General features: G+C 39.2%; 1 non-coding gene across 1 annotated transcript; it reads left to right on the forward strand.

Moving 5' to 3' along the window:
* Positions 1-8,555: 8,555 nt before the first annotated feature.
* On the forward strand, positions 8,556-8,661 carry LOC121968804. The gene has a single exon (XR_006108340.1). It is a non-coding gene; the product is annotated as a small nucleolar RNA R71 (small nucleolar RNA).
* The last annotated feature ends 13,473 nt before the right edge of the window (positions 8,662-22,134 follow it).

Consider the following 22,134-nt stretch of genomic DNA (forward strand, 5'->3'; position numbering starts at 1 on the left):
GCCCTCTTACGATGAATGAACTCTTATGTGTTGATAGCTTAGATTCCTTTTTATGCTTCATCTTGTATATAAAAAAAAAAAGATGAAAAACCTAGTGAAGTTTCGGCCAAGATAAGATATGAGGCTTAGGGCAAAAATTTAAAACCTAAACATGCTTGCTTATGTTCATTTATGAGGTATGATACCTTGTATGAAGTTAGGTTAAGAATTTACGTTACATATTGCACTAGAAGACTTGAAACCCTACTTGTAGGTTTCGGCCAAGGTAGCAAGTAAGCTTAGAACTAAGTTTTTCTAACCTAATTATGCTTAGTTATGTTTCTACATGTTGTATGATCTTTTGTATGAGATTAGATAAGTTTTCATGCTACATGTTGTACAAATGAATCTTAGAACCTCACCTTAGGGTTCGGCCAAGCAAGTATATGAGCTTAGAGTAAGGTCTTGAACTTTAACCATGCTTATTTATGCTCCTTTATGATGTATGATTATTTATCTATAGTTGGTTGAAGTTTCATGCTCCTTATGGTGGCCAAAGTTTAGAATTCATGCTAGTAAGGTTTCGGCCAAGATTGAAAGAATAGGGTTAGGGAAAGGTTTTTGAATCTAACTATGCATGCTTATGTTTCCTCATAATGTATGATTCTTGATATATGGTTAGTTTAAGTTTCTATGCTTCATGATATGTTGTATGCTATGATTTCATGATATGATATGCTATGCTTCATGATATGTTATATGCTATGATTTCATGATATGATATGCTATGTTTCATGGAATGATATATGCTATGCTTCATGATATGATATGCTATGCTTCATGATATGATATATGCTAAGTTTCATGATATGATATGCTATGCTTCATGATATGATATATGCTAAGTTTCATGAGATGATATGCTATGCTTCATGACATGATAAATGCTATGTTTCATGTAACATGCTATGCTCTATGTTATGATAAGAACATGTTATGGTTTATGAGATATGTTATGAAAGGCTTATGTAAGAAGAAAAACCTAAGAGATGCTTCCCTTAAGTTGGGATCAAGAGCTCTCTTCATGATATGACATGTATGATAAGACAAGAATATGATATGTATGATGACATGATAAGAAATATGATACATGATATATATGACATGCTATTTTACTTTTTTGTATGGCTTGTACCAAGGGTGGGCTCCATAAGCGCCCCGAGGTCGATGGTCTATGAAACGGGCCTCGTAAAAAAGGATGGGCTCCTTAGTACGCCCCTAGGTCGACGGACTATGAACGGACCTAGATTCCTAGTAGGTTCGGAGCTAGCTACCCTGTCCTAGGGATTGCGCGCATTTATGTATGTATGTGGTACAAGCCGGACCCTTATGTGATATTATGTTCAAGTATGTATATGATATGAAAAAAAAATACATGTTGCATATGTTCATTTCATTATGCATGTTTTCAAAGGAACATCTTGCATCTACATGTACATGTTATACGATTTCCTTCACACTTATTTACTTTTGGAATCATGTTTATGATGTTTGGATGATCATGTTATTAGTTCATGTTATGTATTCACATGTTATGATATGTTTCATGTTATGACCTCACATGCTATGATATGTTTCATGATATGTACTCACATGCTATGATATGTTTTATGTTATGTTCTCACATGCTATGATGTGGTTATGTCATGTCTTTCACATGCTATGATATGTTTTATGTGTACGTATGATTTATGGTTTTATGAGTAGGAAAGGAACTTACTAAGACTTAGGACTTATAGTTTTTATGTTTCCTTGTACTGCAGAGAATGACAAGGAATGGATGAACTAAGGGGATCAGCAGGAAAGGCAGAGAGTGTGTGTGGAGGTGGCATGGTGGATAGATCTAATTTAGTTTTAAAACTTTATTTGGTTGAATTGTGCATGTGGACTAAGTTTGGACCTTATGTTTATGCTGATAACTTGAACTAGTATGTTATGCATTTATGATGTCTTATTTCATGTTAGTAGATTTATAAGATCATGATTCATGTTCAAGTAGCAAATATAGATTAAGTTATGCATGAGTATTAGTATGATTTACCGTTCACATGCCATGTTAAAAAAAAAAAAAAAGAGAAAATGCATATGATAAAATAGAATGAAAATTTTAATAAATATCTTCCGCTGCCATGAGATCATATGCACATGTATGTTAGGTAAGTGTAAGTAATCCCCGTCCCTTAGGGTAACCTTAGCATCCCCGGAAGGGGCGGGCGTTACACCTAGTGCCACTAGGACTTCCATTTTCCTAACCTCCAATTAGAAACATGCAATCCTCCTTAATCCACTTGAACTTTCCTTTGCCTAACTCTTGAGTTCGGACTTTATCTTGCCTAACCTCCGTTAGGACTTTATCAGTCAAGTCTCCGATGACCTACTAGACTTCTAATTCACACATATTGTCCAAACATCGAAACTCAAGCTCGAGCCAACACAAGCTTAGTAAACCTGGTCAACATTGACGCAAGGAGGATTGCACTAACAATTTCTTCCTCTAATTTGCCATTTAAAAAGATTATTTTCACATCTATTTGATGTATCTCAAGGTTATGCATTGCAATAATTGCAAGAAGTACTTGAATGGATGTGATCCTTGTTATCGGTCTCAAAGAAGTCAAGGTGTTCCTTTTATTAGAATCCCTTTGTCATTAGTTTTACCTTGTACTTGTCAATAGTTACATCAGTTTTATATTTTTCTTTAAAATCTATTTACATTCTAAAGGCTAAATTCCAGGTGGAATACCCACCAATTCTCTAGTATAATTTTGCATGATGAATCTATTTCACTATTAATGACTTATTTCCAAAAAAGAGCATCAAGACTTAATAAGACTTCGATTATTATCCTTAGTTCATTTTCCAATATATAAGTCATAAAATTAGGTCCAGATGATTTTACTATTTTGACCTTCTTATTATGTCTTGGTTCTTCATTATTTCTAAGATTATCTATATTCACGCTTTCATGAGTTTTTTATTTGAACTTTCTTCTTTCCAAGGAAAAATATCTTCAAAAAAATATAACATTCCTTGAATTTATTATTGTTCCAACATGTTCATCAAGAATTGCTAATTTATAAAAATCAATATGAACTATTGTTATTGTCATATCAAATAAAAATACAATTGATTGTTTTTGGTCTTATCTTGCTTAATTTACTTTGACTTAGGTACTTCCATCTTAGCCAAACACCCTCATACTTTTAGATATTTATAAAAGGTTTATGACCCTTCTATAACTCATAAAGAGTTTTATTTTTATTTTTGTAAGATATTTTATTGAGAATTTGGTTTGCTGATAAAATAGTTTCCCCCATAAATTTTAGATTAAATATGAACTTATCAACATAGCGTTTATTATTTCTTTAAGTGTTTGGTTCTTATGCTCAGTAATATCATTTGATTGAGGAGAGTAAGGTTCTCTTGTTTGATGAATAATGTTATAATCTATGCAAAATTCATCAAATGGACCATCATATTATTCTTCTCGATCACTTTGAATTATTTTAATTTGTTGACCAATTTGATTCTCAACTTCATTCGTACAATTTTTAAATGATTTAAAGGATTTGTCTTTATTTTTCATAGACACATATAACAGTATCTAGTACAGTCATTAATAAAATTAAAAAATTAATTTTTATCTCCTTTAATTTATATAACTTTAAATCACATATATCACTGTGAATTAATGTTAGAGGAGTCATACTTCTTTTCATTGAATGGAAAAATGGAAAAATAACTATGTTATTTTAGCTTCAACATATATTTTACATTTATGTGTGTTACGATTCCGCAAGTGCACGAATTCGTCGTCAGTAATATATAAGATTGTCGAACCACAGGGACTGTTGATTAAGCACTAGAGATGTCGCAAAGTAAGTTATCTAGACGGTCGAAAGTTGGCTTTGGCGCTTGCAAACTAACGAGAGCAATTGAAGAGAGAAAGAGAATGATGAGAGAATCGATCTTGGAGGGATTTGAGCTTTGGGAAATGGATTCTAGGATTTCGATTTCGTTGTGGTAAAACCTGATGCATCATGTTCTTTTTTTTACTCATTGTCAATCAACATACCTTCGCCGAAAGTTAAAGCAACTATCCTTAAGTACTAATCAGAGAAGACCCCTGTGAAATCCTGTTATGGTTAACTCCTGTCACTAGGGCCCCTCGGTAGATCACAAGAATACAAATCTAATCGGTATCATTAGGGATAGAGATAGGGGTTTGGTTTGGTCTCTTACTTCCTTTTGGAGAAGTTGCCTCTCCTTTCAAGGGAATATCCTAGACGTCCATGAATGGGTTATCCCTGTCACTAGAGCCCCTCGGGTATATGATCTAAGATCCTCTCTTTACAAAATTAGCAATTCTTACACAATCAATTAACATGACAAGGCAACAAGTCTCATGCATATCAAATAGAAACGAAGCAAGAGAAATCATCCAACGAGTAAAGGTATAAACATGAGTCTTACATCAAACCCTATCCAAAACTACTCCCTACATCCATAGAAAAGGAGATCTACTCCATTGTGAGGGAAGAGCAAGCCCAAAACATAAAGTAAAGCATACTTACAACCCTTGATATGAGAAGAAGGGGAAGAAGAGATGCTTGCCGAGGTTTCCGATGTCTTAGGGATGCCTCCTTGCTCTGGAGATGGACGGAACGTCAAGGGACAATGGTGGATGAAGCTCTAGGGTTTCCCCCAAAGGGGAGAACCCTTTCCTAAGGAGAGGAACGAAGTCCCGAACCAAAGATCCCCCAATGAATAGGGTTCATGACCCTTTTATAGGGTAAGGTACGGGTGTCGCACGGCCCGTGTCATGACCGTGTGAGATCCGCATGGTCATGCCTATCTTCTGCACTGGTTAAGTGGCACGGTCGTGCAAGTTGAAACAGCTATCCCTATCTTCTGCACTGGTTAAGTGGCGCGGCACGGCCGTGTATCAAGGTCGTGCCTCTACTTGTAAGCCATTTTATTACCTCTTAACGTGGTAATCTTGAGTTTGGGTCTTCCTAAAAGTTGTAGATCTTAAAGTTAGCTACAATTTGGTATAAATAAAAGCCCAAAACTCCAAAGGACCACAAAGTTATGTCTGTTTTACTCTTGGTGTGCAGTGCAAGATTTGACACGGCCGTGTGCCAAGGCCGTGTCTCATAGAAACGAACTTTAGACCTTCAAGACTTGGTTTTATCTGGTTGAAGTATTCATCAAAGTTGTAGATCTTGAAGTTATCTACAAATAGGAAAATGGAAAAGCCCAAAACTCCAACCAAACACAAAGTTATAGTTATTTTACTTTTAGTCCGCAGTGCTCAAAATTTCATATGGCCGTGTGACATTCACACGGCCTCAACACGCCCCCCACATGACCTTCGCATGGCCGTGTGGTCTCCGCACGGCCAGAACTTGGAAGAACTTAGTTTTCGCATGTCCTTGACACTCTAGAAGCTCTAGACTTCATTTAAGCTCTGTTTTTGCTCCAAATCACGTCCTATCCATCAAAACAAGCAAAGAGTAGATCTCTGAACAAAATATAATGGAAGTATGACATTATAATGAAATAGGGTACAATAAGTATATATTATGCTAATGAAATACAAGTAGATGTGCGTCAAAGTATGCATAAATGATCATAAGATCTACGCACATCACACCCCCAGACTTAAACCTTTGCTTGTCCTCAAGCAAAACCCGCAATCTAGATTTATGCGCGTAGATGACATTTAATAATCCCTAATGAATCAATATATACCTATCATATAGTTTCATTGATGAGCATGATACAAGAATTATTTGAGTGTGGCCTAAGTAGAAGTTCTCCGTGCTTAGTGTAATAAGTGGCCTAACTTTTTCAAGTATCAATCTCTAAGCCTAGTCAATTTTTCATTTAACCGTGTTCCTCATACTTCCAACGATAGGCACTTACCTGCCACACGCAAGGTTCGTTCCACTCAAAAATGCTATGCATCGTCTACACAAGGTCTCAAAGGAATACTCAGTATCAAGAGAAACATAGCATTCATTTCCCCAATAACCTAACTCGGTCTCAAAAGGGTGAATTGCTAATTTCCACTCACGATAACTATTTTTTTCCCCTTATTTTTTTCTTCTTTTTTTTTAATATTTGCAAAGTATCAAACTTGAACAAACTTTCATCTTCTTTTTTTTTTTATTTTTTGGGATTGATTTTTCCAAATATGCTTACATGATCTGAGTTTATCCAGTAACCAAAATGTAGTTGAGAAGTCACCATAGAAGCAAGAGTACTAGTCCGGTTCTATGAATCATGACTATTTTCAAAAATATCTACCATCAAAGTCAAGCATAATGTGAAGAGATCCTAAAACTGGGCCAACATTCAAATTCTTCTAGTAATAACAATGCTCACTTCATGCTACTATGGATAGGAAAATAAAGATCAATAGACATACTAGCATACCAAATCACACAACATAAATATCTAGATGAAACGTGCTAGTATTTTGCATTAAGGAACAAACAATCATGATGTGATGAATGATGCAACTAGCAAATTTTATTAGACAAAAAGAAGTATGCAAAAGTAAAAACTAAACTAAACCAAATGCATCTAATGCACCCCTTCCCGACTTAAATTTTTCATTGTCCCAACGAAAACTAAAAATAATGTGGAGGAGATTTAAAGTAGGATAAGTTGCCAAATGATGCGTGTCAAATGGCCATGTCATTAACTTCTCCACTATGTAGTTGCACTCCTCCTAATCTTTAAGTCCTATAAAAGAAAGTAGACAACAAAAATTAAGTAGAGGATACATGTTTATTATAAAGAAAGAAATGAAACTAGAAAGAACTAAACCAATGAATGAAAACAAAGAAAATGAACTTGTGTTGCTTTCGAAGAAGTGCTTGTTTAAGGTCATTAACTCGACCACCTCATTAAATTCATCGAAATCTCGCTCTTGGAGGGGTAAGATATTTCAACACCCTCCTACCAAGGGCTCTTATTATGGAGAGAACTTTCATCAAAGGAGCTACAGAGTAAAGTATAACTCTCTCCATCTTCGTCTTCTTTGAAGTTCTTTCAGGTGGTCGAAGACGGTTCAAATCGAGCTTCTAATTATAGGCCCCATGAAAATCTGCACACCCAAAAGAAAAATATACCTCTCCCAAGCATGCTATATTAGATAGAACTAGAACCTTATTAAGATGAACTGAGTATGTATCACAAATTGAATCACATCCAACAAAATTAATTATAGGTACCTCTATAAAATTTTCTAAAAGATCACTAGAAATACTAACCTTGCATTACTGAAAAATACCTGAAAGGTCTAAACATGTGGATGTGACCTCTTCTGAATTAAATGATGGCTCTAGCTCTGGCTTAAGTGGTGGTGCCTCTAAAAGTGGTGATTCTTGGCGCTTTGCTTCTATTGCACAAGTCCCTACACATTGGTCCACAACATGTTCAATCCTTGCAACTCTCATAATCTCAGAAGGTTGTGTGGATAAAGGAGGTGATTCTTGAGATGCTGCTTCCACAACACAGCTCCCTACACTTCCTTCCATAACATCATCATCAACACAAGCATCAAAAAATAAACCAATATCAATATCCTCAGTGGGAGAATCATCTATAGGAGGATCAGTAACTTCATTTGTAGTTTTAAGTTGATCTACCACATCACATTCATCATCTGAAAATTCAATTTCATCATAACACCCTACAAACCCAAAAGGTAGATCTGAAAACTTGTTATCCGTTGCATTATCAGCACAATCCTCATCTGAAGAGTCCTCATCTTCATATACATCCAGAAATCTACACTCAACCATATTAGTGTCACAGAATTTGGCAAAATCTTCGTCTTCATTGACCCTCACTAGCCTTTGTGGAAAAGGAACCTTTAGTGAAGGTCTTGGGGAAGGTACTTCCTTTTTCCCATATTCCCTTTGAGCTTGGGGAGGAGGTCCAACTTGCTTATCTAGTGTAGGTGTGATCAATCGTTGAGGGAAAGATACTTGTGGCCTTTGGGAACTTCCTGGAGTAATGAAACTGAGTTCTTAAGGTCTTCTATTGTTCTTCTCCTCAATTCTAAAAAATCCTTCTTCAGTAGTTCTTCATGATTCTTTCCACTTCTCAACTTAAAATTATTATGATTTACATTAGATCTTGTCTGTGTAGGAGGAAGGTCTTCCTTGAACCATTTTGAAACTATGTTATTAATCTTTTCCCCCAAATATTTGAACTCCTCATTCTGTGACTTATGAATTTCAACATTCCTGGGTGGTTGAACTGCATTTTGTTTGACAGGCTCTCTTGTATATATGGCTTCTACTTCTTGAATTTCTGAGGAAGATTCCATCCAACTTTTGCTTGACCATTCATGGAGGTTCAATGCTACTTGATCAATCAATGTATATGCTTCGTCTACACTCTTGTCCATAAAAGAACCTCCAGCTGATAAATCTAACAAATACTTATCTGAGAAAGAAATTCCCCTATAGAATATGTGCAGGGTCAGCCATTTTTCCAAACCATGATGAGAGCACTATCTTTGTAGACTCTTGAATCTGTCCCATGCTTCAAATAATGATTCTCCATATGCCTGAGCAAAATTTGTGATGCAATTCCTCATATAAATTGTTCTACTTGGAGGGAAAAAATGATCTAGAAATTGCTTCTCCAATTGTTCCCAACTTGTGATGCTTTGAAGACGGAGAGAATATAACCAAGTCCTTGCTTTATCCTTGATACTAAAAGGAAATGTCATCAACCGAACTGCATCTGCTGACACTCCTTCACAATTCACCATATCACAAAGCTCTAGAAATGTCTCAAGGTGTAGATAAGGACTTTCTGATACTTCTTCTCCAAATTTGTGACCTTGTATCATGAAAATTAACTCTGGGTCTAGTTGGAAACCTTCTGCTTCAATATGAGGATGCACAATGGGAGATTAAAATCTTACATAAATGGGTGCAGAGAAATCTCTTAAGGACCTGCTTGACATGTTAGTGCTCATGGTATCTAAATAAAAATTATGAGAAAAGAACAAAAATAAAGAATTAAAGACAAGAAATAAAATGTTATACGAAAAGTAAGAAAGAAAATGCAGAATTTAAATTACAAGAAAGAAAGTGCATAATGAAAACAAGAAAGAGAATGCAAAGGGAAAAGAAAAATATCTAGGGTAACTCGTATGCTAATCAACTAATGTTAATCGAAAACAATCCCCGACAACGATGCCAAAAACTTGTTACGATTCTGCAAGTGCACGGATTCATCGTCAGTAATATATAAGATTGTTGAACCACAGGGACTGTTGATTAAGCATTAGAGATGTTGAAAAAATAAGTTATCTAGACGGTCGAAAGTTGGCTTTGGCGCTTACAAACTAACGAGAGTGATTGAAGAGAGAAAGAGAAGGATGAGAGAATCGATCTTGGAGGGATTTGAGCTTTGGGAAATGGATTCTAGGATTTCAGTTTCGTTGTGGTGGAACCTGATGCATCATGTTCTATCTTTTACACATTGTTAATCAACATACCTTCGTCGAAAGTTAAAGCAACTATCATTAAGTACTAATCAGAGAAGACCCCTGTGAAATTCTGTTACGGTTAACCCCTGTTAGTAGGACGCCTCGGTAGATCACAAGAATACAAATCTAATCGGTATCATTAGGGATAGAGATAGGGGTTTGGTTTGGTCTCTTACTTCCTTGTGGAGAAGTTGCCTCTCCTTTCAAGGGAATATCCTAGATGCCATGAACGGGTTACCCCTGTCACTAGGGCCCCTCGGGTATACGATCTAAGATCATCTCTTTACGAAATTAGCAATTCTTACACAATCAATTAACATGACAAGGCAACAAGTCTCATGCATATCAAATAGAAATGAAGAAAGAGAAATCATCCAATGAGTAAAGGTACAAACATGAATCTTACATCAAACCCTATCCAAAACTACTCCCTACATCCATAGAAAAGGAGATCTACTCCATTGTGAGGGAAGAACAAGCCCAAAACATAAAGTAAAGCATACTTACAACCCTTGATATGAGAAGAAGGGGAAGAAGAGATGCTTGCCGAGGTTTCCGATGTCTTGGGGATGCCTCCTTACTCTGGAGATGGACGGAACATCAAGGGACGATGGTGGATGAAGCTCTAGGGTGTAAAATACCGAAAATAATAAGGGAATTTTCCGGAATTTTTGGAAATTTTCTGGGAATTTTTCGGAGCTCGTACGGATGAGTTGACGGGGACAAGAACGGGGCCGGGAAAAAAAAACCTGTTTAGGCTACCCTATTTAAGTGAGGAAATGTTTATATTTCCTTTTTCTTTTTAAATTTATTTTATTTCCTTTATTTCTCTCGCCGTTCACTGCTTCTCCCCGAAACCACCCGTGCGCCCTCTTTTCTCCCCGACGCCGTCCGATCCTCCTCCGGCCCTAACCGCCGGCCGGCGGTTCCTCCTCCCCGAGAGCACAAAACCCTCGGCCACTTCTTCTCCTTCTATTTCTTCTGCCCGAGCCTCACCCGACGCCACCACAGCGCCCGACGCCTCTGCCCTAGATCGGAGCTAGCTCCGGCCGACCGGCGACTTCTCCTCCCTTCCTCTGGTCCGACGAATTACCGCCGGCCTTCTGCTCTAGCGCCGGCTACCACCATCATTGTGCCTGCCGACGCCGCTGTCTTCGACCCCAGCGCTGACCTCCTCCACTTGGCCGTGCCCTAGCTCCGAACCAAGTCTTCTTCTCCTCTTCTGAGCGCCGGCAGCCGACAAGATCCTTTGCCCTAGTGCCCCCTGCCATTGATCAAGTTCCCGGTGAGGTTTAGTTTGGTTGGAAATTCTGTAGGTGCAAGGATTTTGATTAATTGTTGATCTGGTTTGTTGTGGTGTTGACTTTTGATTCATTTCGATCTGATAATTGCAGTAGGTTGTGCTGTTTTGGTGAATCTGGAAATTTGGGGTGTTGTGGGCTGCTCTTTGGTCCAATAGCCACTACTTTTGGCAGTAGATCAGTGACTCCGACTGGAAATTTGAGGTAAGGTTTAGGGTTTTTGAGCTTCGTGTATATTGATTAAGTATATGTTGGAGATTGGTAAGTTGGATTAGCTTTAGATTTTTAATCTCATGTTATGATTAGGGTTAAGGAACTAACCCTGGTGGACCCACTGATTTTATTTAATTAAGGTTCATTAATTTTGTTGGATGGATTAGTTGGATCCAATTTAGAACTTCTTAAATTGGATTAGAATTTAATTTGGCTAATTGTGGTATGATAGAATTAGCTAAACTAGACCTTATGTTTAATATACAGGACCTTGACGCGAGACGAGTATCTCGGAGTCGATTGGACCTTTCTATTTTCGGAGGCGGGTACTTTGACTTATGTCTTTTGATATGCATGATAATATGTTTAACATATAACAGTAATTGTGTTACCTGTTTATTTCGGTTGGTCACTACATGATTAGTACATGTTGTTTGTTTATTTATTCTGCACTACATATTATCTACCTGATCACATATGCCTTAGGTAGTGACCTAACCACATGCTCTGTTATATTCTGGATCTAGGGTTTATTTGATACCCTCTTCGATTTGTGTGCCTTCTATTTGATACGTCTTCTTGTGGTACACACTTTGTATCTATTTATATGGATCATGCCATGTTATTCATGAGATTGCCATGTTCAGTATCATGCATCATGATTGCATGCTGTGCGATTGTCGGCTCTACTTTGGTTGAGCTCATCGCCAGTTACATGTACTGCACACATCACCCATGGATTTGTATATCTGGCTGGTGTGTGGCGGTTCTGCTGTTTGGCTCCGTTGGTCAGGTGACTCAGCGTGGTAGCCGGCAGTCAGTTCCGCTCTGTTTGGCTCCGTTGGCATTTAGGGTAGCAGCGTGGTAGCCGGCAGATGGTGGACTTTGTTTGGCTCCGTTGGTCAGGAGACTCAGCGTGGTAGCCGGCAGAGATATCCTCCCCGTCATCGTGTACCGGGAGATGAGAGCATTGAGCTCCCCCATTTATGATTTGGGGTCACAGGACAGGAGTACTCCGACAGCATCCCGTTTACTCTGTCATTGCACAGGAGCATTGATTTCAGAGTATGGGGTTGACATATGCATTTATTGCATTTTATTTGCTTGTGATTGCTGCACTTATATGCTGCATTTGTTTGGATGCATTGATTGACATGCATACAGGATTATGACTCACTCGGTCTGACGACCTGTTACCTTTATACTTTGATCCGGTCAGTACAGTTATCTTCTGATTTCATTTCAGTTGCATTTACCCTCCTCATATTCAGGAAACTGTACGCATGATTAGTGTTGTCTGTTATTTGTTTTATTATGCATATCAGTTGTACCTGCTGAGTGTTGGACTCACCCCGCCTCCATTGTTGATATATTTTCAGGTTGAGGCTGTCCGGAGCAGTTCCAGTCGCTGGCCCCCCATCTGCACGTAGAGCTGGTTCTCTACTAGGTTGTTATTTGCTTTATTTTGGTTTTTCTTCCATCAGACTATGTTTTAGTTTTGTTTTGGATTTTATTTATGGATATTGTACGGATTGTTACCGTTTGATGGACTTTTGGATGGTTTGGTTTTTATTCTACTATATGCCTGCCTGGACGGCAGAAGAGGTGAGTTCGTTGGATTTGAGCTTTACGAGTGTAGTGGAGTAGGGTGGATTTCGAGTCAGAGTCCTATTGTTGTTGTTTACTATTATTAACTGCGTGGTTGTGACAGCCAGAGGCTGGATATCTTTATTAACTGCGTGGTGTTTGTCTTTATTTTTTTGTTATCATTCCAGCCGCCTGTGGCTGATGTATATGTGATATGTAGAAAGTTTCATATTGTCCGCCGTACAGGGGAGATGCTGTCGAAATTTCTTCGGACAGAGACTCCTTTGGGGCGTGACAATTTAGTGGTATCAGAGCCGGTATACGATACTTGCTGTGTGTTCTGGATTTTTACGATCTTTGTTTTCGTATTATGGATACTTTGAATAATCTGATATCAGTTTATTGGGTATCAGCGCGCCAAAGTTTGGCGATATTTATTTGATTTCCGTGTGTTGGATTTTCGGAATTTATCTGATACCAATTCATTGGTATCAGAGCAGGGTGTGATACCTGCGTTTGGTATTTTGGTCATTTTTATACTAGCCCTAGTTGTGAGACAGATTAGTCTGGGCAGTTATTTTCGGTTGCACGGATTTGTCCGTTTCGATTATGTTATGGACTTCCGTTTTGGATTTATATGGGTTTCCGGTGTTTGTTTTTCTCGTACGGAATTCTGAGGTCAATTTTGGGGGCTAGACAGCGATGGAACATCTCTAGACGGCATATAGGTATGATGTTTAATTTGATAGTTATGACATGTATTAGCACTTTATCTTTAGTACTTGTCTGGATGTTATAGCACATATTATATGTGATGGGTTATCCATTGAGCATGATTGACCTTAATAGAGATCAAGGATTATAGTCTCTGGTGATTTTTCATATCATATCATCAGTAGTTTTAGCTTCTGTTACTATTATTAGGAGATGGAGGCACATATCAGCCTCTGCTATTGTTAGCTGGGTAATGGATGATACCTATATATTCTTGTGGACTTAGCCAGTAGAGTTTTTATACTCGTATCTTTTGGATATTAGGGTATCCGATACGATGACAATTGGTCATTGGAGAGTTATCATGTTTGATCATTGTTGAGAATGATTTGAGGTTGAGGGATATTGTGAGATCAGATATTTTGATGTGTTGATTTCTAATGATTTAAGAGAGTAAATGTTATGTGGTTGTTGATGATCTTTTAGTGGATAACTATTTTTGATGATCTTTTATTTGGGTTGTCATTGATGGTGATATAGTGAGTATCCTGTATGGTGTTCACAGGTTGATGTTAATAATTGGTGATCAGATTATAAATTGGAAGCTAGAGAGTTTATGTGCCTATGAGATTTTTGATTTTAATAAATCTGGTTAATTGTGGTTAGTTAACAGGATGATAAAATTGATATTTGTTTCATCTGATATTAAACTATGTGGATAAATAATGATTTGATGTTTTGAATGCTAACTTACCCTCATGGAGAGTAGAGACTTATTCATCTGATATTAGTGGGCTGATATTTTTGAGGATAAAAAAAAAAAAAATGAAATGAGGGTGTCTTGATGATATTGAATTCTAGCTTTTTCTTTTGGGTCGTACACATTTATTCATATGATATTATGTGGATTGACATTCTCTAGTTTGAGATGATGTATTAGTGTTGAATTGACCCATGAACTGATTTAGTTATTTGATAATGTAGTATACCATTTGATCGTAGTTTGATATACCTTAGTTGCTTGTGGAGGATTAAGGTATTCTTGATTAGTTAGTAGATGAATGATTTAGTTTTGTTGGTTGATCAGTAGAGGATTGCCATACTCTATTTTTAGAGGTTCGAACCTTTAGGATATGTGTGCTTAGTTATGTATCTAAAGCACATTTGAGTACATGTTTTGTACTGACGTGGAAAGGACTGATTTTGCCATATATCACTGACGGCTTGGATAGGTTATAGAGGATCGATGTATCATATTCCATGAAGACTTTGACCGTGAACTATATATACCTGGTGGGATAACTTAGAGGGTGCATTGGGATATGTGACCCTGCTGATGTAAGGAAGTGTAGAGCTAATTGCTTAACACTTATGGGATACAATCGTTACTAGTGTATACTGGGAGAGTACATTTGGATTTATGATGATAAAATTTTCCCCATTAGATATGGTCTTGGTAGTGTATGACATTGACTTGCAATGTTATACCATGGTGTGTATATCTTTCTTGTCCGATATTAGTTCCTTGAACCTGGAGCAGGGTTGTTACTAGATGATTAGACTGCTTTATTTTGGGTTGCTTCTGATTGATGGATTCATGCTTGATACATATGCATGAATTTTGTTTAGATATACCTGTAACCCATGAGTGTTGGTAGCATAAGGTTGGTCTTTTTGGTTGAGCTGATATGCTGATTTTGCATGTATATTAGGATTGTTACGTGTTGTAGGAGACCTATGGTAGACTGTTCATTTGCAAGTAGTATATGTATCCATGTTCTGATATGATTTGAAGGTTCCTTGTGGATCATAGATATGTAGTTCAGTGTATGTATCTGGAGGTATTATTGAAGATAGCTTGTTGATTAAATCGGAGATGTAGTATAAGTACATCGGTGGTGTTTTGATAGAGGCATTTTGTCAATTTAATCTGAGTTGTGATATGTACATATGTGTTTGGTGTGGTATCTGAGGTAACTTTTTGATTATGTTTGATTTGTGAGTGCACCTGGGTTTAGTATGCTTTATTGGAAGTATATGTTGGTTATACTCTTGGCATAGGTGAAGATATGTCATGTGAGCGTTGTTTGAGGTGTATTGTTGATTTTACCTACATTGATTTTGCACACGTGTTCGGTATGTATTGTTGGAGGTATCATACTGATTATACCTGAGTTGTGAGTATGTTTGGTGTATAATAATTGGAGGATTTTGTTGATCATACATATGTTGTGTGAGCATGTGTGCTAGGTGTATACATTGGTAGCAGTAGGATGATTCTACTTATACTGAATGCAGAATGTGGAGTGCCTGCATTATGTCATTTGTTGAATTAACTCATCAACTAAATTTTCCTATCAGTGGATGACCCACTAGGATGCTGATAGAGTTGATGATAGATTTGATTAGTTACTAGGTTGTTATATCCTAGGCTAACCACAGCGAATTGTGGTAGAGAGATCTTGTACAGTCTCTAGCTGGATAGTTAGGTGCCTTGGGGTACTTGGGTATTGTTTTGTGGTGGAGCGTTGCTCCCACATATCACGGATTGCTGGTAGCGGAGCATTGCTCCTATATTTATTGCAGATACATATTTCAGATTATTTGTGGTGGAGTGTTACTCCCACATATTGAGGATTTTTTTGTGGTAGAGCGTTGCTCCCACATATGTGATGTTTCTTGTGATGGAGCGTTGCTCTCACACTGGAGGATTTATTCTTTGGTGATTTATGTTATGGATGATCAGATTTTTGACTTATTATCAGAGATCTTATGGATAGGAATATCTGTGATACAGACATTTTGTGTCTTGGGTTTTGCCATATAGGCTTACAGTGCCTTAGATGTATTTAGTGCCTGATGATCCTGGTTTGTCGAGGATGTTTGGATAGGTTTCCATTGTCTTTGTGGACGATGTTGTGATCTAATTCGGATCCGCGGTGAGTCACGCACATCACCCTTGCATAGATCTAGAGATGTTTCGATGAGAACATCTATATGTGATTGTCAGTAGTGCTAATTTGGATTGTCTTTTGTTATGATGTTTGGGACACACGGTCACCAGTAGGAGTGTACCGTGGTTCCACAGGAGATAGAGGTTGTTACGGTTGGAAGCAGTCGAAATCAGTGTAGGAGATCCGCAGTCTTTTGTGACTCGCAGGATATTACAGACCTTTCGTCGAGGGTTTCTCCGCATAGCTATGCTACTTTCACGCGTGACCATGAAAGACGTGAAGTTTACTTGGACTGAGGATTGCAAGACCAGCTTCTAGTAGCTGAAGCGGAGACTAGTGTCGGCTTTGATTTTTGGTTTTTACCTTCGGAAGAGGACGAATTTGTCCTCTACACCGACGCGTCTCTACAGGGTATGAGTGTTGTTCTGATGCAGCACGGTAGAGTATTCTTATATGCTTCTCGATAGTTGAGGGAGCCTGAGAAGAAAATACTCAGTTCATGATCTGGAGTTGGCCGCTATTATTTTTGCCCTAAAGATTTGGCGGCAGTACCTGTATGATATTACATTGAGATTCTCACTGACCATCGGAGTCTCAAATATCTGTTCACTCAGAAGGAACTTAATCTTCGACCGAGGAGATAGATGGAGTTCCTGAAGGATTATGATTGTACCATTAGCTATCACCGGGGAAAAGCTAATGTGGTTGCCGATGCACTTAGCTAGAGGTCCAGAGGGACTTTAGCTTGCCACCGAGTTGTGGTCACAGATTTGATTTAGGATTTTCTCTGAGTTAGACATTGAGGAGCAGGGACAGACAGAGCAGGGTATTCTTGTTACCATAGTTGCTCAGTCGTCGATCAGGACGAGAATCCGAGAGACCCAGTTGTTGAGACCTCATAGAGCTCAACGTGAGGCAAAGTGGTCCATATTATCAGACAGAGGATGTCAGATGCATAAGACTGTCAGAAGTGTTATGCTAACCGGAGTCGGAGACACCTTGAGTTCTCTATTTGCGGCTATATATTTCTGCGAGTTTCGCCCACGAAAGGGGTGAAGAGATTTGACCTCAGAGGTAAGCCAGCTCCGCGGTACATTGGATCTTTCCAGATCTCGGGAAGGATTGGAGCAGTAGCTTATCGGTTGGCACTATTGCCTCCTTAGCAGGCGTTCACGCCGTATTTCACGTATCTACGCTGAGGAGATACGTACCCGATTTGATACATGTGTTGATAGATAATCTTAGTTCTCCTTTCAGCCTGACGTTACCTATGAGGAGGTTCCGGTACGATTCTCGACCGGAAAGAGCGTCAGTTGCGGAACAAGACTATCCGGCTCGTTAAAGTCGGATGACAGCATCATTCGGACGAGGAGGCTACTTGGGAGCTCGAGAATACTATCCGAGCTCGATATCCCCATTTTTTTTTCACTTGAGGTATGTGATTTGTTTACCGTTCAGCATTTATACTTAAATCTGTTGTTAGTACTTGCTGATGGTAGATAACGAAATTTGGGGACCAAATTTTTATTAGTGGGGGAGAATGTAAAATACCGAAAATAATAAGGGAATTTTCCGGAATTTTTGGAAATTTTCTGGGAATTTTTCGGAGCTCGTACGGATGAGTTGACGGGGACAAGAACGAGGCCGGGAAAAAAAAACCTGTTTAGGCTACCCTATTTAAGTGAGGAAATGTTTATATTTCCTTTTTCTTTTTAAATTTCTTTTATTTCCTTTATTTCTCTCGCCGTTCACTGCTTCTCCCCGAAACCACCCGTGCGCCCTCTTTTCTCCCCGACGCCGTCCGATCCTCCTCCGGCCCTAACCGCCGGCCGGCGGTTCCTCCTCCCCGAGAGCACAAAACCCTCGGCCACTTCTTCTCCTTCTATTTCTTCTGCCCGAGCCTCACCCGATGCCACCACAGCGCCCGACGCCTCTGCCCTAGATCGGAGCCAGCCCCGGCCGACCGGCGACTTCTCCTCCCTTCCTCTGGTCCGACGAATTACCGCCGGCCTTCTGCTCTAGCGCCGGCTACCACCATCATTGTGCCTGCCGACGCCGCTGTCTTCGACCCCAGCGCTGACCTCCTCCACTTGGCCGTGCCCTAGCTCCGAACCAAGTCTTCTTCTCCTCTTCTGAGCGCCGGCAGCCGACAAGATCCTTTGCCCTAGTGCCCCCTGCCATTGATCAAGTTCCCGGTGAGGTTTAGTTTGGTTGGAAATTCTGTAGGTGCAAGGATTTTGATTAATTGTTGATCTGGTTTGTTGTGGTGTTGACTTTTGATTCATTTCGATCTGATAATTGCAGTAGGTTGTGCTGTTTTGGTGAATCTGGAAATTTGGGGTGTTGTGGGCTGCTCTTTGGTCCAGTAGCCACTACTTTTGGCAGTAGATCAGTGACTCCGACTGGAAATTTGAGGTAAGGTTTAGGGTTTTTGAGCTTCGTGTATATTGATTAAGTATATGTTAGAGATTGGTAAGTTGGATTAGCTTTAGATTTTTAATCTCATGTTATGATTAGGGTTAAGGAACTAACCCTGGTGGACCCACTGATTTTATTTAATTAAGGTTCATTAATTTTGTTGGATGGATTAGTTGGATCCAATTTAGAACTTCTTAAATTGGATTAGAATTTAATTTGGCTAATTGTGGTATGATAGAATTAGCTAAACTAGACCTTATGTTTAATATACAGGACCTTGACGCGAGACGGTATCTCGGAGTCAGATTGGACCTTTCTATTTTCGGAGGCGGGTACTTTGACTTATGTCTTTTGATATGCATGATAATATGTTTAACATATAACAGTAATTGTGTTACCTGTTTATTTCGGTTGGTCACTACATGATTAGTACATGTTGTTTGTTTATTTATTCTGCACTACATATTATCTACCTGATCACATATGCCTTAGGTAGTGACCTAACCACATGCTCTGTTATATTCTGGATCTAGGGTTTATTTGATACCCTCTTCGATTTGTGTGCCTTCTATTTGATACGTCTTCTTGTGGTACACACTTTGTATCTATTTATATGGATCATGCCATGTTATTCATGAGATTGCCATGTTCAGTATCATGCATCATGATTGCATGCTGTGCGATTGTCGGCTCTACTTTGGTTGAACTCATCGCCAGTTACATGTACTGCACACATCACCCATGGATTTGTATATCTGGCTGGTGTGTGGCGGTTCTGCTGTTTGGCTCCGTTGGTCAGGTGACTCAGCGTGGTAGCCGGCAGTCAGTTCCGCTCTGTTTGGCTCCGTTGGCATTTAGGGTAGCAGCGTGGTAGCCGGCAGATGGTGGACTTTGTTTGGCTCCGTTGGTCAGGAGACTCAGCGTGGTAGCCGGCAGAGATATCCTCCCCGTCATCGTGTACCGGGAGATGAGAGCATTGAGCTCCCCCATTTATGATTTGGGGTCACAGGACAGGAGTACTCCGACAGCATTCCCGTTTACTCTGTCATTGCACAGGAGCATTGATTTCAGAGTATGGGGTTGACATATGCATTTATTGCATTTTTATTTGCTTGTGATTGCTGCACTTATATGCTGCATTTGTTTGGATGCATTGATTGACATGCATACAGGATTATGACTCACTCGGTCTGACGACCTGTTACCTTTATACTTTGATCCGGTCAGTACAGTTATCTTCTGATTTCATTTCAGTTGCATTTACCCTCCTCATATTCAGGAGACTGTACGCATGATTAGTGTTGTCTGTTATTTGTTTTTATTATGCATATCAGTTGTACCTGCTGAGTGTTGGACTCACCCCGCCTCCATTGTTGATATTTTCAGGTTGAGGCTATCCGGAGCAGTTCCAGTCGCTGGCCCCCCATATGCACGTAGAGCTAGTTCTCTACTAGGTTGTTATTTGCTTTATTTTGATTTTTCTTCCATCAGACTATGTTTTAGTTTTGTTTTGGATTTTATTTATGGATATTGTACGGATTGTTACCGTTTGATGGACTTTTGGATGGTTTGGTTTTTATTCTACTATATGCCTGCCTGGACGGCAGAAGAGGTGAGTTCGTTGGATTTGAGCTTTACGAGTGTAGTGGAGTAGGGTGGATTTCGAGTCAGAGTCCTATTGTTGTTGTTTACTATTATTAACTGCGTGGTTGTGACAGCCAGAGGCTGGATATCTTTATTAACTGCGTGGTGTTTGTCTTTATTTTTTTGTTATCATTCCAGCCGCCTGTGGCTGATGTATATGTGATATGTAGAAAGTTTCATATTGTCCGCCGTACAGGGGAGATGCTGCCGAAATTTCTTCGGACAGAGACTCCTTTGGGGCGTGACATAGGGTTTCCCCCAAAGGGGAGAACCATTTCCCAAGCAGAGGAACGAAGTCCCGAACCAAAGATCCCCCAATGAATAGGGTTCTTGACCCTTTTACAGGGTAAGGTACGGGTGTCGCATAGCCCATGTCAGGACCGTGTGAGATCCGCACGGCCATGCCTATCTTCTACACTGGTTAAGTAGCACGGTCGTGCGAGTTGACACGGTCATGCCTATCTTCTGCACTGGTTAAGTGGCACGGTCGTGTGAGTTGACACGGCCATGCCTATCTTCTGCACTGGTTAAGTGGCATGGTCTGTGAGTTGGCACAGCCATGCCTATCTTCTGCACTGGTTAAGTGGCACGGTCTGCGAGTTGGCACAGCCATGCCTATCTTCTACACTAGTTAAGTGGCACGGCCGTGTATCAAGGTCGTGCCTCTACATATAAGCCATTTTAGTGCCTCTTAACGTGGTAATCTTGAGTTAGGGTCTTCCTAAAAGTTGTATATCTTGAAGTTAGCTACAATTCGGTATAAAGAACATCCCAAAACTCCAATGGACCACAAATTTATGCCTGTTTTACTATTGGTGTGCAGTGTAGGATTTGACATGGCCATGTGCCAAGGCCGTGTCTCATAGAAACGAACTTTAGACCTTCAAGACTTGGTTTTATCTGGTTGAAGTCTTCATCAAAGTTGTAGATCTTGCTGTTATCTACGAATTGATAAAAAGAACAGCGCAAAACTCCAATCGAGCACAACGTTATGGTCATTTTACTTTTGGTCTGCAGTGCTAAAAATTCCACACGGCCTTCACACAGCCGTGTGACATTCACACGGTCTCAACACGCCCACCACACGGCCTTCGCACGGCCGTGTGGCCTCCGCATGGCCAGAACTTGGAAGAACTTAGTTTTCGCATGCTCGTGACACTCTAGAAGCTCTAGACTTCATTTAAGCTCCGTTTTTGCTCCAAATCATGTCCTATCAATCAAAACAAGCAAAGGGTAGATCTCCGAACAAAATATAATGGAAGTATGACATTATAATGAAATAGGGTAGAATAAACATAGATTATGGTTATGAAATGCAAGTAAATGTGCGTCAAAGCATGCATAAATGATCATAAGATCTACGCACATCAATGTGTTTGATCAACATTAAATATTAGTAATAAATTTAAATTCATAAGTCATTACAAAGTGTTATAATTTACATATCCAAGTCCAACATGTCATAAATTAGGATACTCCATCAAATAAGCAGAATTTATAATTTTATGTTATTGAAGTCATGGTCAACTATGACATTCATTTTGAATAGATTGTTCTCCATGTACCCTCTATCTATGAATTGACTATTGTTTGTTAATACATATTTATTGGACTCAAATACTAGCTTGAAACCAGTCTTGACAAGTGTCAACCTTGACACTAAATTCTTTCGGATGTTGGGGGCATGAAACACATCAATTAATATCATTTATTTGTCTGATGCCATCTTCAATACTACTTA

Source organism: Zingiber officinale, chromosome 3B, assembly GCF_018446385.1.
Source record: "Zingiber officinale cultivar Zhangliang chromosome 3B, Zo_v1.1, whole genome shotgun sequence".
NCBI classification, from domain to species: domain Eukaryota; kingdom Viridiplantae; phylum Streptophyta; class Magnoliopsida; order Zingiberales; family Zingiberaceae; genus Zingiber; species Zingiber officinale.